Source organism: Leucoraja erinacea, chromosome 14 (genome assembly GCF_028641065.1).
Source record: "Leucoraja erinacea ecotype New England chromosome 14, Leri_hhj_1, whole genome shotgun sequence".
Taxonomy (NCBI): Eukaryota; Metazoa; Chordata; class Chondrichthyes; order Rajiformes; family Rajidae; genus Leucoraja; species Leucoraja erinaceus.
Genome location: NC_073390.1, coordinates 14,647,145 through 14,664,453, shown reverse-complemented (window position 1 = coordinate 14,664,453; position 17,309 = coordinate 14,647,145). Strand labels below are relative to the sequence as shown.

Genomic DNA, 17,309 nt, shown 5'->3' with positions numbered 1-17,309 from the left:
GCGATGCTGAGCGCCCTTCGCTTTGGACAGACTCAATGGAGGGGAGCGAGGAACCGGTGATGCGTTGGGCAATTTTTACCACCCTCTGCAGTGCTTCCGGTCGGAGACAGAGCAGTTGCCATACCATACTGTGATACAGTTGGTAAGGACGCTCTCGATGGTGCAGCGGTAGAAGTTCACCAGAATCTGAGGAGACAGATGGACCTTCTTCAGTCTCCTCAGGAAGAAGATGCTGGTGAGCCTTCTTGACCAGAGTTGAGGTATTGTGGGTCCAAGAGAGGTCATCGGAAATGTTGACCCCCAGGAACCTGAAGCTGGAAACACGTTCCATCTCCGTCCCGTTGATGTGGATGGGGGTGTGCGTGCCGCCCCTAGACTTCCTGAAGTCTACAATGAGCTCCTTGGTCTTCTTGGTGTTAAGGGCCAGGTTGTTGTCAGCGCACCATGCTGCTAGGAGCTGGACCTCCTCCCTATAGGCCGACTCAGCGTTGTTGCTGATGAGGCCAATCACCGTTGTATCATCTGCATACTTGATGATGGTGTTAGTACCATGTACAGGTGTGCAGTCGTAGGTGAAGAGGGAGTAGGGGAGGGGGCTCAGCACACAGCCCTGTGGAACGCCGGTGTTCAGGGTGAGGGTTGAAGAGGTGTGCTTGTCTAACCTAACAGACTGGGGTCTGTTGGTTAGAAAGTCCAGTATCCAGTTGCAGAGGGAGGGGTCGATGCCCAGGTCACCGAGTTTGGTGATCAGTTTTGAGGGTATAATGGTGTTGAATGCTGAGCTGTAATCGATGAACAGCATTCTCACGTAGCTGTCTCTGTTGTCGAGGTGGGAGAGGGCGGAGTGAAGTGCCGTTGAGATGGCATCCTCCGTACTCCTGTTCTTGCGGTAGGCAAACTGATAGAGATCCAATGTGGGGGGTAGGCAGCCTTTGAGGTGTGCCAGGACCAGCCTCTCGAAGCACTTGGTGATGATGGGGGTAAGTGTAACTGGGCAGAAGTCGTTGAGGCTTGCCGCAGTGGAGTGTTTTGGCACCAGCATGATGGAGGTGATTTTAAGACACGTGGGGACAACTGCTTGGGAAAGTGACAGGTTGAAGATGTCAGTCCAGACGTCTGTCAGCTGCGCAGCACAGGCCCTGAGCACGCGCCCGGGGATGCCGTCAGGGCCAGCGGCCTTACGTGCATTAGTCCTACTCAGTGCCACGTACACGTCGTAGGGGGCGAGTGTGAGGGGTTGGTGATCAGCAGGTAGCACAGCCTTGATGGCTGTCTCTAGATTGTCCCTGTCGAAGCGGCCATAGAAGTGGTTAAGCTCCTCAAGGAAGGAGGCTTCGCTGGATGTGGGGGTGATGTTGGAGGGTCTATAGTCCGTGATGGCCTGGATGCCTTGCCACATGCGTCGGGGGTCGGAGTTTCGAGACAACATTTCGTTGTCTCTAATGCATTTCGTTGTCTCTGTACTGTACACTGACAATGACAATTAAAATTGAATCTGAATCTGAATCTGAGTTGTTGTTGAAGTGCTCCTCAATCCTGAGCTTATGGCAGTGCTTGGCCTTCCTGATGGCCCTCTTCAGGTTAGCCCTGGATGAACTGTAGGCTCGAGCATCGCCTGACCTGAAAGCGGTGTCCCGTGCTTTCAGCAGTAGCCTGACCTCGCTGTTGATCCATGGCTTCTGATTCGGGTATATGGTCACCCGTTTGAGGGAGGTGACACTATTGATGGTGGAGTTTATAAAGTCCAGAACAGAGGATGTGTAGGAATCAATGTCCTTGTGGGAGTCATGGGTGGCCTGGGCTGCAAACGCCTTCCAGTCAGTGCTTCCAAAACACTGCTGAAGTGTGGAGTCCGCTTCCTCTGACCAGACTTTAACTGTCATCACAGTGGGTTTAACCCGTCTGATGAGTGGGGAGTACTTAGGGAGCAGGAACAATGAGAGGTGATCAGACTGACCAAGGTGGGGGAGGGGGACGGCTTTGTAAGTTTCAGCCATGTTGGTGTAGACTTTGTCCAGTGTCTTGTCTACTCTAGTGGGGAAGGAGACATGTTAGCGGAATTTGGGGAGTACAGTCTTCAGGTTGGAGTGATTGAAGTCACCCGCAACAATGAAGGCTGCCTCGGGGTTGTGCGTCTGTTGTTTGCTAATGGCAGTATGCAGCTGTTTCATTGCAAGCTTGGCATTAGCATCAGGAGGGATATAGGCTGCAGTCACAACAGTGGAGGTAAACTCTCTGGGCAGATAGAACGGTCTGCATCTAACCAAGAAGAACTCACGGTTAGCTGAGCAGTGACGCTCGATGATGGTGGAGTCCGAGCACCATGCTTTATTTACATAAATGCGCAGACCCCCCACCTCTGGTCTAAAACAAATACACTGCCTTTCTATGTTTTCAGCCAAAGAATAATACTTTTCCACATTATATTCTATCTACCATGTCCTTGCCCATTTATATAGCCTACCTAAATTGCCCCGAAACATTTTTGGATCTTCCACATAGGCACCTCGGTACACGTGTATTAGCTTCATAAGCCACCCTTGCTTTCAATTATTAATGTAGAACCTGAACACGGTTTCAGGATTATGCCCTGCAAAACCACATTGATTGCAAACTAAAAATGGCCTGTTTAATCCAAAGTGCTGGAGTAAATCAGCAGGTCAGGCAGCATTTGTGGAGAAGATGGAGAGATGATGTTTCGGGTCAAGACCCTTCTTCAGACCCATCTTATAGACTCTTTCAGAGCCATAAACATAGGTTGAATACTGACTACGGGTATTGCTTGTACGGAGTTTGTATGTTCTCCCCGTGACCGTGCCGGTTTTCTCTGGGTGCTCAGGTTTCCACCCACACTCCAAAAACGTACAGGTTTGTCGATGAATTGGCTTAGGTAAAAATTGTAAATTGTCTCTAAAGTGAAGGATAGTGTTAGTGTACAGGGATCGCTGGTCGGCGCGGACTCGGTGGGTCAAAGAGCTTGTTTCCACCCTGTGTCTCTAAACTAAACTAAACTAAACTCATCAGATCATTTAACCTCACTCTGTGTTTTGTCCTGCTGATTATTTCTGGAATAATTTGTTTTGATTCGCTACCAACAGAAAAATGAAGAAAAAAAATTATCCTCTTTCGAACTGCTGATGCCACAGCAAATGCATTTCATATGTTATTATGAAATTATTTTCCATTAACTGCAAATAAACTGAATTTTGGAAGGAGGGTTTGAGGAACATTGCAGGTTTGGGTGTTTAGTGTATCACATACTTCCTAATATCTCACATCATTTTCTTTCGTTACCTTCTATCTTCAAATGGAATAAAGTCCCTTGGGGAGAACTCTGAAATTTCCAGCTACAGAAAGGTTGCTGAGAGCACCTCAAAATTCCTATTGGGGGAGTCCGAGATTTCCAGACATTCATTCCCATTTTTGGCATTAGATCAATGTGCTCCAATAATGATATGAACAATACAGCCTTTTATTTTACCAGCTCTTGGCATGCACATTGAAGAGAATGTGGTTACAGCAATCGTTTTGACAACTGAAAAGGAACATAAGCAGTAAAAGGGAAATGTGTAGAATTTTTCAGAAGAAACATCAATCAACCATTCAAGTTTTTCAAACATAGGTCAATTTATTAGTTTAAGAGCTGGCCGTACTGTATAAAGTTAAGAAAAAATATGATGCCAAGTTCATGCAAGTTTTTTTTTCATTAAACACACAATCTGTAATCCCTGATTATTTTAAAGTGGACCATTAATGATGAATAAATCATTATATCTACTAAATTGGTGTTCATGTCTTGTGCTGTGTTCAAAATATACTGCTTTTTAATGAAATATTTAAACACCTTCAGCAATATGCTTTAGGTACACGGTGCTGTTAATGTTTTCTATATTATTGTAAGCCTATAATTGACCACATTTTGTTGAAACAAAAATTCCACAAGGCCTTTTCGCCCACTATTTTGCTTCCCCGAACCAGGGTCCAATATATTAAACCCAATCACACTTTCATCACAATTCTTAATCCCTTGGTGTTGGCTGAATCCCTGTCATTAATCATGAGCAATTTGGGGGACTTGGCAAGTTAAGGCATGTAAGAAGGTAGGAGTAGCACATTTTGCTTCAAAACGGAGCTTTTATTTAATACGATTACGGATTATCTTCTCGTTAAAGTTGCCATTCCTACCTAATCCCGTTATCTCCTGTTTCTCTTTGTTGGTGGCATCAGTAATTAAGTACTTTCGGTGGAGAATGGCAATCACTCACAACCCAAGTCGAAAGATTTCTCCTGATCTCAGTCCTGAAATACCAAACCGTTATTCAGAAACACTACCCTCTACACCACGATTAGTCTCTTGATCCCTCTGAAATCTGTCAACCAGTCTCAGAATCTAATGGTTCAATGCGATTGGATTTCCTTTTTCTAAACTCTAAAGAGTGTTCATGTACCCTGTTCGATTGTTCTTCATAATATAACCTTCAACCCAGGAATCAATGAAGTTAATCCACTCAGAACAGCCTCCAAGGCAAGCATGCTCTTCCTATGTTCAAATTTATATGTTCCTTCTATGTAAGCTCTCAATGCCAGATGAAGGGAACAGCATTAAGCATTAAAAGGGGGTCATGTATCATGTCTTGAGGCAGCAAGAGGTTTGATCCAGTAAAAAAATGAAATAATGTTTTTCCAGTCCCCAGTCAGTTTTATTCTGGTGGTAGTAATGCTTCATCAACTCATGCAGTCTACGTTTCAGGTGTTTCTGGGGGTGAACATATTATTTTCCACCTATTGTGAACAACTAAATCAATGACACCCTGCTGGGTCTAATGAAATGGTACGTGAAGATCAAAGATTTTGCAGTCCAAAAATATAATAGGTTTCATTGATACATTTTTAGAAGCATTTCCACATTCATTTCAGAAGACAGCTTGGATGTAAATATAGTTCCAACCTGACTGAACATTGGAGGGGAAACCATCTGGTGTTTTTTTTAATCTATGATTCATTGGTTTTTATTCCCCTTATTTGAAGTTACTCTTATTTATTGTCACTCTGGTCCATTACTGTAAGTTTCGCTCAATTTACACTGAGGTGTAAACTCATGCTTCATTCATAAGTTTTAGCAGAAATAGGTAATTCGGCCCATCAGGTCTACTCCACCATTCACACATGGTCGATCTATCTTTCCCTCTCAACCCCATTCTCCTGCCTTTGCCTCATAACTCCAGACAACCGTACAAATCAAGAATCTATCTATCTCTGCCTTGAAAATATCCACTGACAGCCTCCACAGCTGTCTGTGGCAATGAATTGCACAGATTCACCATCCTCTGATTAAAGAAATTCCTCCTCAGCTCTTTTCTAAAGGATCTCCTTTTAGTCTCTGGCCTCTGGTCATAGACTCTCCCACTAATGGGAGATACAGCACAGAAACAGGCCCTTCGCCCCATTGAGTCCGTGCCGATCAGTGACCTACACTAGCTCTATCCTATACACACTCGGGATAATTTACAATGTTCCCAAGCCAATAAGCCTACAATCCTGTACGTCTTTGGAGTGTGGGAGGAAACCGGAGCACCCAGAGAAACCCACATGGTCAATAGACAATAGGTGCAGGAGTAGGCCATTCGGCCCTTCGAGCCAGCACCACCATTCAATGCGATCATGGTTGATCATCCCCAATCAGTTCCCCGTTCCTGCCTTCTCCCCATATCCCCTGACTCCGCTATCTTTAAGAGCCCTATCTAGCTCTCTCTTGAAAGTATCCAGAGAACTGGCCTCCACCGCCCTCTGAGGCAGAGAATTCCACAGACTCACAACTCTCTGTGAGAAAAAAGTGTTTCCTCGTCTCCGTTCTAAATGGCTTACCCCTTATTTTTAAACTGTGGCCCCTGGTACTGGACTCCTACAACATCGGGAACATGTTTCCTGCCTCTAGCGTGTCCAAACCCTTAATAATCTTATATGTTTCAATAAGATCACCTCTCATCCTTCTAAACTCCAGAGTGTACAAGCCCAGCCGCTCCATTCTCTCAGCATATGACAGTCCTGCCATCCCTGGAATTAACCTTGTAAACCTACGCTGCACTCCCATGAGGGTCATGAAGAACGTACAAACTCCATACAGGCACCACAGTCAGGATTGAACCCGTCTGGTGCTGTAAGGCATCAACTCTACCACTGCGCCACCGTGCCACCCACCCAAAGTTAATTTACTTTTAAATTAAAGCATGCAACTCAATTAGTTAAAAAGAATTGTTAAGAGTTTCCTCACACCTGTTCCTCACTGTGCAAACAAATGGAGTTGCGGTTCCTGGGCCAGATCTAACTTGGCACAGGTTCAGGGTGCAGGTTCCCCAGTTTAAAGCTTGAGGAACTGCTGCATGGATGGAACACATGAAGAATCCAAGGTTGGAGCCCAGTCAGTTAATGCCGTTGGAGAATACGATCAGCACTTCAGCATTCAATCAGGGAATCCCAAACTTGCAGCACTTGCTTGTAAAAATGGCAACAGTGTGAGAAGCACCACACTAATTCCAGAGCCGAATTAACACTGTAAAGGGGCTGTCCCACTGTACGAGGTAATTCAAGAGCTCTCCCGAGTTTTAAGAAAAAAATCAAACTCGTGGTAAGCACGTAGAATGTACGTAGCGGGTACGTCGGAGCTCGGGACGTCTCTTAGCAGCTCGTAACGCTAACGGCAGGTACTTGGGAAACGCGGTAAGCTCGTGAAGATTTTTCAACATGTTGAAAAATGTTCACGAGAGCCCCGAGTACCTACGAACGGCTATTACCGTAATTCACCGAGTTCGAATCAGGGGAAACTCGGGAGAACTCTTGAATTAGCTTGTACAGTGGGACAGGCCCTTAAATCAGGAGCATGAAGGACGGAAAGTGCACTAGACTTTTTTAATTTGCTGATTTTATCTAGAAAGAGTTGAAGGAGGCAGTGTTTTTAGTTTAGTTTAGATATACAGCGTGGAAACACGCCCGTCAGCCAACGAGCCCATGCCAACTAACAATCACCTGTACAATAGTTCTATCCTACACGTAGAATTTACACATAGACAATTTACAGAAACCAGTCAACCTACAAAGCTGCACATCTTTAGAATTTGGGAGGAAACCAGAGCACCCAGAGAAAACCCACGCTGTCACAGGGAGAGCATACAGACTCCGTACAGACATGACCCGTAGTCAGGATTGAACCCAGGTCTCTGGCACTGCGAGGCATCAACTCTACCGCTGCGCTACCGTGTATGAATAGAGTTAGCAGTTCCACGAGGGAACTGAAAAAAACACTCGAGAAGGAAGGTAATTGAAGTTAGTAAGAGGTGGCTAGAGTTTGGTGTTTGTCCATGTTGTGACTGGCCAAAGAATTACAATCCTACTCTTGTACTTCTTATGAAACAAAAATAAAGGGTAGATTCTAGGAGGTCTCACAGTGCTGGCAGACCCGAACTCACAGCCAATGAATATTAGATAATCCAATGATTGCAGCTCTGAACACATACTTTATGTGCAACGGGAATTGGCAACAAGCTAACTGACAGAATTTACCCAAAGGTGGCAGGCAGAGTTTCTTCACAGAAGGAAATCGAGAAAATGAAAATCACAAATTAAGACAAATTTACGTTTCTTAACAAAGGCCTGATTTTATGAGGTCTCCATCTACAGGGAACAATTGAATCGAATTCTAAATTCCAAGGAAAAGAAATTACAGGCAGAATGGCTCTCTTGTAATCTTTTTATTTATAACTCATTCTCACAGCGAGAGGCCTGACACAGACATCCCCTGGATACATGTTGGATCCAGATGTGTACATCCAAACCTTTAGCATGCAACCTTTAATCTTAGGCAGTTTTCAAAGTGAGAATGTTGCAACACGAGTCCATTGATAGAGATCAGTTATTAAAACAATAGTTATTGCTTTAAGTATACTTATTAAACTTTTTGTTATGTCTGTGTGGCAAACAATATTTCATAGATTTCAATGTTTAAATTGCTACAAATAATTTATGACTTCCTGTAACACATGGATTTTTAACAAATACACTCATCATAATTGCACTGTGCTTTTTTGTTGTTGCTGAAAACCTGTCGGAATTATGTGCAACATTTGGCAGTACAGAGGCACCATATATTTTGGAGCAATAACATAACATTATCTATTTCTCAGCAAAGCAAAGAATCGGTCATAATTCTGTTGAAAGTATCATCAGTTTTATTCTTTTTACTCTTGCGCTGTGTTTCCAAATTCAAATGACTATATTTTAAGGTTTAAGGGAATAGATCTCATTCGCATTACTGTCACATATCCAGTGCTCTATTTTTCCCCATTAGTTTACTCCATCCATGATTTAAAGCTTGAAGCTCATGGTTCACTGCCTATTTAATGTGACCTTACTAACGATAAAGTTAGATCACGGCACCGGACGATTTCAGACATTCAAGTTGTCAGAATTTTATACATAAACATAAGTAATTGGGGATAAGCCTCCATTTTGAGCAATTAAATCATATTAAAACATTATAGTTTTGCAACTGCTCACTTCATCTTAGGATATAATGAATGTGTTGGTATATAGCAGCTATTGAACCTATCCACCAATTTTTCTTTTGTTCTGTGAATCGCGTACCTCTGTGATTCAGGGACTGTGTTTCGCAGCTGTTATCAGACAAGTAAGCATGCAGGTAGCTGTTAGCAGGCATGCAGGTACAGCAGGCAGTGAAAAAGCTAATGGCATGATGGCCTTCATAACAAGAGGAGTCGAGTACAGGAGCAAAGAGGTCCTTCTGCAGTTGTACAGGGCCCTAGTGAGACCACACCTGGAGTATTGTGTGGAGTTTTGGTCTCCAAATTTGAGGAAGGACATTCTTGCTATTGAGTGAGTGCAGCGTAGGTTCACGGGGTTATTTCTCAGGATGGCAGATCAGTCATATGTTGAAAGAATGGAGCAACTGGGCTTGTATTCACTGGAATTTAGAAGGATGAGAGGGTATCTTATTAAAATATAAAGGATTATTAAGGGATTGGACACGCTAGAGGCAGGAAACATGTTCCTGATGTTGGGGGATTGCAGAACCAGGGGCCACAGTTTAAGAATAAGGGGCAGGCCATTTAGAACGGAGATGAGGAAAAACATTTTCAAACAGAGGGTTGTGGTTCTGTGGAATTCTCTGCCTCAGAGGGCAGTGGAGGCCGATTCTCTGGATACTTTCAAGAGAGAGTTAGATAAAGCTCTTAAAGATCACGGCGTCAAGGGATATGGGGAAGAGGCAGGAACGGGGTACTGATTGTGGATGATCAGCCATGATCACAGTGAATGGCGGTGCTGGCTCGAAGGGCCGAATGGCCTACTCCTGCACCTGTTGTCTATTGTCTATTGACAACTGAACAGTCCTCTCACCAGCTAGAGATCGGTCCTGACCTCCCACCTACCTCATTAGAGACTTTCGAACTATCTTTCATTGGACTTTATTGCACTGTGGATCAGTACATTGCGGACGGCTTGATTATAATCATGTACAGTCTATTCGCTGACAGGATAGCACGCACCAAAAAGCTTTTCACTGGAACGTGGTAGATGTGACAATAATAAACTAAACTAAACCAATGCCTCGGCTTCACTACCAAGTCAATGGTATTAATCACTGAGAGTTCAGCATTATAATCCAAGAAACCATCGTTTGTTGCTCCACCTTGCATAAAGAGCAATGATTTTATACTAAGTCACTGAAAAAAGGGTTTAAAAACATTGAACTGAGAACAAAGAGCAGTACAGCATGGAAACAGGCCCTTCCGCCAACAATGCACATGCCGACCATGATGTCAAGACCAACTTTTATCTGCCTGCATATAATCCATATCCATGGGCCTCAACAAAAGTTTCTAAAATGCCATTATCTTATCTGCCTCCACCACCACCCTCTGGCAGCATGTTCCAGGCATCCACCACCCTCTGTATGGAAACCTCGCACAAAACACATCTCCTTTACACTTTCCTCCTTTCACCTTAAATCTAAGCCTTCGAGCATTTGATATTTCCATCCTGAGAAAAGGGTTCCGACAGCCAACACTACGCAGCCATCTCACAATATTATACACTGTACCTCTATCAGGTCTCCCCTCAACCTCCGGCATTCCTTTGCAAACAAATCCAAGTCTGTCAAACCTCTCCCTGCAGCTAATACCCCCGAATCCAGGCATCATTCTGGTGAACCTCCTCTGCACCCTCTCCGCAGCCTCCACATCTTCCCTGTAATGGGGCATCCAGAACAGCATGCAATACTCCAAAAGAGGCCTATCCAAAGTCTTATAAAGCTCCATCATGACTCCCCGACTCATACTCAATGCCCTGACCAATAAAGGCAAGCATACCATGAGACTTCTTTACCATTCTATCTACTTGTGTTGCCACTTTCAGGGAGTTATGGACTTGGACTCTTAGGCTTAGGATCAGAACCTCTCAGGTTCCGGGAGTGAAAGCTGCACAGGTAACCGCCGCTCTTGACCATTGCATCATGAAATCATTTTTGTGCGTCTATGGACCCAGAATAAAGGAAGAAGTTTTCAAGTAATGTGTCAACTATCCACACACATGAGCTTACGGAAGATGCCATGCATCCACTAGAAAGGTCCTTGGGAATGCTTCAATATTTTCACATAACATTTCCAACACGGAAAATAAATTATTCCTCCACTTCTTATTAGGTCAGGGATAAATTCAATTCCATCGTGAATGCTTGAAATAAATCAACAATTTGCTCTTCTGTGCTTCTAATAGTCAAGATTGTCACATAATTTGGGTTCCACAGAATTAACAAGTCTTGGCACAAAAAGCTCAGGAACAATAAACAGTCTCAAGAGTTACAATGAAATAAACCGAGAAATAAACTTCAAAGGATGGCGGGGGTGGGGATCTCATTGAAACTTACTGAATAGTTAAAGGCCTTGATTGAGTGGATGTGGGGAGGATGTTTCCACTGGTGGGACCAGAGGGTACAACCTCAGAATAAAAGGACGTACCTTTAGAAAGGAGATGAGGAGGAATTTATTTGACAAGAAGGTGGTGGATTTGTGAAATTCATTGTCACAGATGGCTGTGGAAGTCGTCATTTGGGTATTTTTAAAGCAGAGATTGATAGTTTCATGATTTGTAAGGACATCAAAGGTTACAGAGCGACGGCAGGAGAATGGGGTTGAGAGAGAAAGATAGATTAGCCATGATAGAATGGCAAAGCAGACATGATGGGCCAAATGGCCTAATTCTCCTCTATTGATTTATGATTTTCCAATAAAATTAATATTTCATTTTGTGCATTGAGCAGATGGGTCAACCATCCCCAAATGAGAAGCAGGAGAAGATTTGCTATCAGATATTAAGATTGCAAGAAATGAAAATCAAGACAGTGCAGATGCTGGAAATATGAAATATATACAGAAAATACTGGATAAACTCAGCAAGTCAGGCAGAGTCTGTGGAAAGAGAAACAGCTAATGCTTCAGCTCAAGAACACTTTATCAGATATGTGGCTTTATTTAAGATTAGAATGTGGCAATCACTTGCAATTTGGCGAGATTCTGTATTTCAGCTAGTCAAAGATGCATCAAATTGTCCAGAATCAAAGATTGGGTTTTGATGTAACACAGGACGACAACTCAATTTACTGCTGTTGTTTCTCATTCAGCTTTAAAAGTCAAAATCAACAACTCTGACCTCATATCCCCAGCCCATCAAGTCTATTTGACTTTCACACTGCTAAACTCAAAGGCCTGGAGTCATTCAGCATAATTTGGTCAAAAATGGCAAATGACAGCAGAAATGATGGGAGCTTCAAGTGCAAGTTATGACCAGTGCTAATTGACTTTCCCTGATCTTCTGTGTTTGTTGAACAGACTCGAAGCTGGTCCTGAGAACAAAACTGGCTACACTCTCAGTAACAAATAACCACTAATACGGAGTATTACTTTATTTGATCAGTGTGAGACAGTGAGGAGGATCTGCCATTTTTGTTTTATTAGGTCTAAGATTATTAGTCTGAAGAAGGGTTCCGACCTGAAATGTCACCAGAGATGCTGCCTGACCTGCTTAAATACCCCAGCACTTTGTGTCTTTTTTGTAAACCAGCATCTGCAGTTCCTGGTTTCTATATTAATTGACATGTTTGAAAATGTTTTTGAATTTAATTTGTTTTCTTAATTTGCTAACAAATCTTACCAATGTGCATTAAAAATTGGTTTTTAATGTGATTTAATGTGATTTTTAGTTTTAATAGATACAAGACATATCCAATTTAACCAGTGTCAAAACACAGAGAGCAGGAGTAACTCAATGGGTCAGGCAGCATCTGTGGAGAGATTTGACAGATAACGCTTTGGGCTGGGACAATATCGCCTATTCACTCCGTCCACAGATACTGCCTGACCCAGAGTTACTCCTGCACTTTATGTTTTACTCAAGATTTCAGCATCTGCAGTTCCTTGCGTCTCTCTCTTAATCAGTGTCAAGTTATGATAAACCAATTTTCAGTTTCATTCATCAAAATGCATCATTACTCTTCAAAATTCATGAATAACGTAAAACATTTAGAAATAAAAAAGCACAGGAGCAGGTTCTTCGGCCAACAATGTCTGTGTTGACCAAGATGCCAAGACCACTCTTATCTGTCTGCACATAATTCATATCCTTCCATTCCCTGCATATACATGTGCCTATCCATAAGTCTCGTAAATGCCATTATCATACCTGCTCCACCACACCTGGCACTTGTTCCAGATGCCTTAAGAAAATGTTTTTTAAAAGCATACCATTAAAAAAAAAATTAATCTTCTAAAGTGCCTGTCCCACTTTCACAACCTAATTCACAACCCTTTTAACTCGTGGACATTTTTCATCATGCTAGAAAAACGCCCCGACCTAATGGCCTGTTTCTGAACTGTATCTCTAAACTAAGCCAAACTAAAATGAGTTTGGAATGAAAATCAGGGGGGCAAAAAAATCCAGTCGTTTTGAGCTTCACTTGTACCAGATTGGCAAATGTGCCCAAAGTGACATTTCTAACCCCCCTAATACTTGATGTTGATTCAAGTAGTTCCGCAGGATGGCCCTGCTGTGACTTTATCACCCACCACGGCAGATGATTTACCTAATTTCCCTTTTCTATGGATGTCCAGTGAAGGCTTCCGGCAATGCCGACATCATAATGCTATCTTCACCCAGATGTTTTCTCTTAGTTTTAATCAGCCTTCAATGAAAATATATATTTACCCAGCTGCTTTAATGTTTCTTAACACACGCATACTTTGGCAAACATTTAAAAATATTTGAATAAACACTAAAGCTTGTAAAGCCTCTAGTAAATATTTTGTATGTCTATGGCTGCTTGAATGAATCATGTAGGGATGTTGCATTAAGAGTTTACGTAACTAATCTGATTAGTCGGGATCATTAATTTTTTGCTAAATAATCCTGTGAGCATTGACCCAAGTCAATGATCTGTGTCAGCTATTAACCCCCAATTTCCAACTCTTGATAGCTAAGTGATAACCTCAAGAGTCAAGAGTCAAGAGTATATTTAATTGTCATTTGGACACCTGGAGGTCCAAATGACCTGCATCAGGGATCGGGGGTATGGAGAGAAGGCAGGAACAGAATACTGAGTTGGATGATCAGCCTTGATCATATTGAATGGCGGTGCAGGCTTGAAGCCTATCCTTTGGTGGCTCAGTAGTGAATAAGCAAATAATGCTTCATCAGTCTGATATTGCTGCATCTATAACCAATTGTGGTCAATGCTTAGTTTAGAGATACACTCGTACATTAATTTTACTTCAGAGTCACGTGAGTGACTACGTGAAGAACCCGTCCAGCACGCATGCGCGGCATTGCGTTCACGCAGTGCAACAGCGACGAGCGGGAGTACAGGCGCTCCCGCTACAAGCCTGAAGGCCGTTAGGTAAGTACTTACCTTCAGTTTAAAATCACGACTTTGCTCTCGTTTGTTGCTCCAGGGGGAGCAAAGCAGCAGAGGGAAGCGGCCCCCGTTCGACTACAGGGAAGGAGCGTTCCGTCAGTGGAGGGGGGAGAGGCGGCACCGGGACCGCACACGCTGCGGTCCACAGCAGGGTACTGCGCCGATGCCCTGTCTGACCAACAGCAGCGGACTGGAGGGAAATTCAAAACCGGCCGGTATCCCTGCATACTCCCGACAAGGAGACACGCCGCCCGAGAACCGCAGATACCGGCCGAAAACGGCAGAGCCTCCAGAGCAAGTTAGCAAGCAAACCTCGGGCTGGAGACAGACACAGAAGATGGAACCAGCAAGTGACTGCTCTCCAAGCCTTGAGTAAGGTCATGGAGTATAAAACTCCATCGAGAATTGCCCCAGGAGCAGGGGCAAGCTCGCCAAGGGAACATAACACTCCCACTCCAGTGCTACAGCACTGTTCATCTCCCTTGTTGAGGGATTGATGGCGAGCAGAGCTGGGCTGGTCAAGAAGAGGGGTCACTGGCTGAACAAGATCGGGAGTATGCTTGAGGTACAGGATCAGGAAGAGCTGCTGGGTGTGGCCGCTACATGGCTTCACCACGAGCGAGATGGCCTTTCAGTCTCACTGACGGCCAGCCTACTACCTGTTTTTCCAAAAAACCTCTCCAAGACAGGTAGCCACGAGGCGTTGGATTCACCACGGCTCCCCTAAATTGCATTTACTCAAAGTGCCCACCATTATTGGGGGACACATTGAGCAGGGCATTTTAAAACCCAAATATCTTAAAATTGCATTTGTTACCCTGACGTCGGCTATCATGTTCGCATGCTCTATATATTAACGGCAGGGTAGTATGGCAAAACGCCTGATCCTATTGTTCACAGTAGCTCCACAACTTCTCAAGGGAAGTCACAAACCTATCCAGATATCTACGTATAAAATTCACAGGACTGTGAGAACGCCGACCTCACAACCACAGATCCTGCTATCTGGCAAGTTACCAAACCAAGCCTAATAATGGACGAAGTGTCCAAAATATTCGGCTCAAAAGGGCAGGGTCTGGAATGAGCACTACACCAACCAGACAGCAGTACCTCTGACGCGTCCACCAGGGGCGTCAAACATCATGGTACTGGTGAAAGATCGGGGCAAATGGCCAATCCCGTAAGTCCTTTATAGGCCAGGGCCCAGAGCGGGTTATGGAAAATTGCGCCACCCCCCAACACAGTCCCTACAGACAAGGAACCGAAACCGAAAACCGAAAAACTCCGAAAACCAACAGTGAAGACAGATAAGTATGGTTCCTACCACACATAAAGGTGACGGGTTTGTACCAAACAGACCCGGGGGGGGGGGGGGGGGGGGGGGTACTACTGTAGCGCGGCTGCCTCCCCGCCGGAGGACCGGGGAGACACTTAAACATCTGTAAAATCACACCTGGTTGGGAAGCTATCACTCTTGGTAGTTATATACCAAAAAATATTCAAGGGGAATAGAATTAATATCTTGCCACCAGTTCAGCTTGCACCCCAAGGGGTCTACCCTCCCACTAAGAAACATGAGGGTCTAGCTACTGGGAAAGATATACCAGAGGTCATAAGAAATCTCATATGAGCTTTGGTACCAAAAACCCCAAGATGGTGAATGTCGCTCGCCGCATTGCATTAACCGACCCCGGTATTTCACTCTATACCCACTTATGGAATTTGTAACTACTACCATGGATTCCAAGGATACTTTACGGTAGACATCGACTTTAAGATGCATACTATTCAGTACCCTTTTATATAAGATTTCGGATATACCACAATTTACCTGGATGGGACAACCATGGCGCGCATTGCCATTTTTCATTCACTGCACATCTCGCATGTGTATGTGACAAATAAACTTGACTTGATTTGAGTTGACTTATTATTGAATTGGCTTATACGAGCCAAAGCTATTCCAGAATTTCAAACTAGCCCTGACACTTAAGGGACATTTCGTCATGGCATGTCTATATATTAACGACAGACTATCCTTGGAATAGCTATATCAGCTGCATTAGCTACTAACTTATTTTAGCCTGGGCTCTGTCATATTATCCAGATATCTACGTTGACCCCATCCACAACATTGTCTATCTGGTATTCATTAATGCTATCAGTTATGGTAACATTTAACCACCTATCAACTACGTGGCAAAGTAATTGGGATAGTAGCAGCATTACCAGCTACTGAACATTGTACCTTTCCAATGAGCTGAGATACTAGTGTTCAAACTATATCCCATACCTAGAATATGGTGGCAAATGGACTAATCTGGAGTTGTCATCACTATAGACACTGGGCATTAAACCTAGTTAGAAATATTGAGTATGTTCTATTGAGTATATTCATCGGACTGGCTGCAAGGCCACAAATGGGCCGACCTCGGGGTTTTTCAGAGGAAGAGGACAACATTCTGGTGCCTTTCCCCACAGTGGAAATTTGATTCTGCTGTGGGGGGGGTATGTGTTGAGTCAATTTTCTTTATTTGTTCACCTTTTTCTATGGTATGCAAACGTATTATCTATTTTTGTAAAGCACTTTGGTGTCAATGCGAGTTGACTTAAAAACGTGCTATATAAATAAAACTTACTTATTGCTCAGTAGTGCACCATTTTTCATGTTCGTTTATAAATTAACAACATCACAGTGGTGGCATATACCAAACCACTTGGGTGGAATAAAATCGATATTATGTGACAATTTATTTAACAATTGGTAACCGTATGTCGTCAAACATGTTTAACCATCGGTAACTTACCTATCAGGTGAGCTAAATACTGTAAACGAACATTTAAACCAAAAGTATTTGCTGAGATTACAAAGCAATATGGACACCAGATATCGATTACCTTATATTCCAATTGAATCGCCACGTACCAATGTATAGAGAAGGGGTGGAGGTAGGGATGACAGGCATTATCTATTTTTGTTCCTGGGTGGTCAACAAAAGTTGACATATTTGGGCTGCAGCATAAATTATTGCAGGAAGACCCAAAGAAGCGTCCTGACCCGAAACGTCGTCTGTCCGTTTCTCTCCATAGATGCTGCTTGACCTGCTGAGTTCCTCCAACAGTTGTATGTTGCTCATAAATTATTACATAATGTGCAGATTTTATAGTGGATATAGTGCAGACCCAATAAAACTCAGCTCTTCGTGACTCTATCCTGCTTGAAACAGTTAGCTGCATTGGGTGTACGCTGATGTATTTGTACTTGAGGATGAGGTACAACCAATTGGTTCATGTACCATTATATCTTTAACTTTGTGAAAGAAGATGTCCGAAA

General features: G+C 43.5%; 1 protein-coding gene across 3 annotated transcripts in view; it reads right to left on the bottom strand.

The window, feature by feature from the left end:
* Nucleotides 1-17,309, bottom strand: part of pid1 (phosphotyrosine interaction domain containing 1) — a 122,121-nt gene that overhangs the window by 80,065 nt on the left and 24,747 nt on the right. Inside the window, exon 1 of one of the 3 annotated variants that reach the window (XM_055645659.1) lies at nucleotides 4,186-4,279. The exons of the other annotated variants lie outside the window; for them this stretch is intronic. The gene's annotated coding sequence lies outside the window, so the exon portion shown is untranslated. Of the gene's footprint in view, nucleotides 1-4,185; nucleotides 4,280-17,309 lie in introns of those variants that run through there. 3 annotated transcript variants of the gene reach the window in all.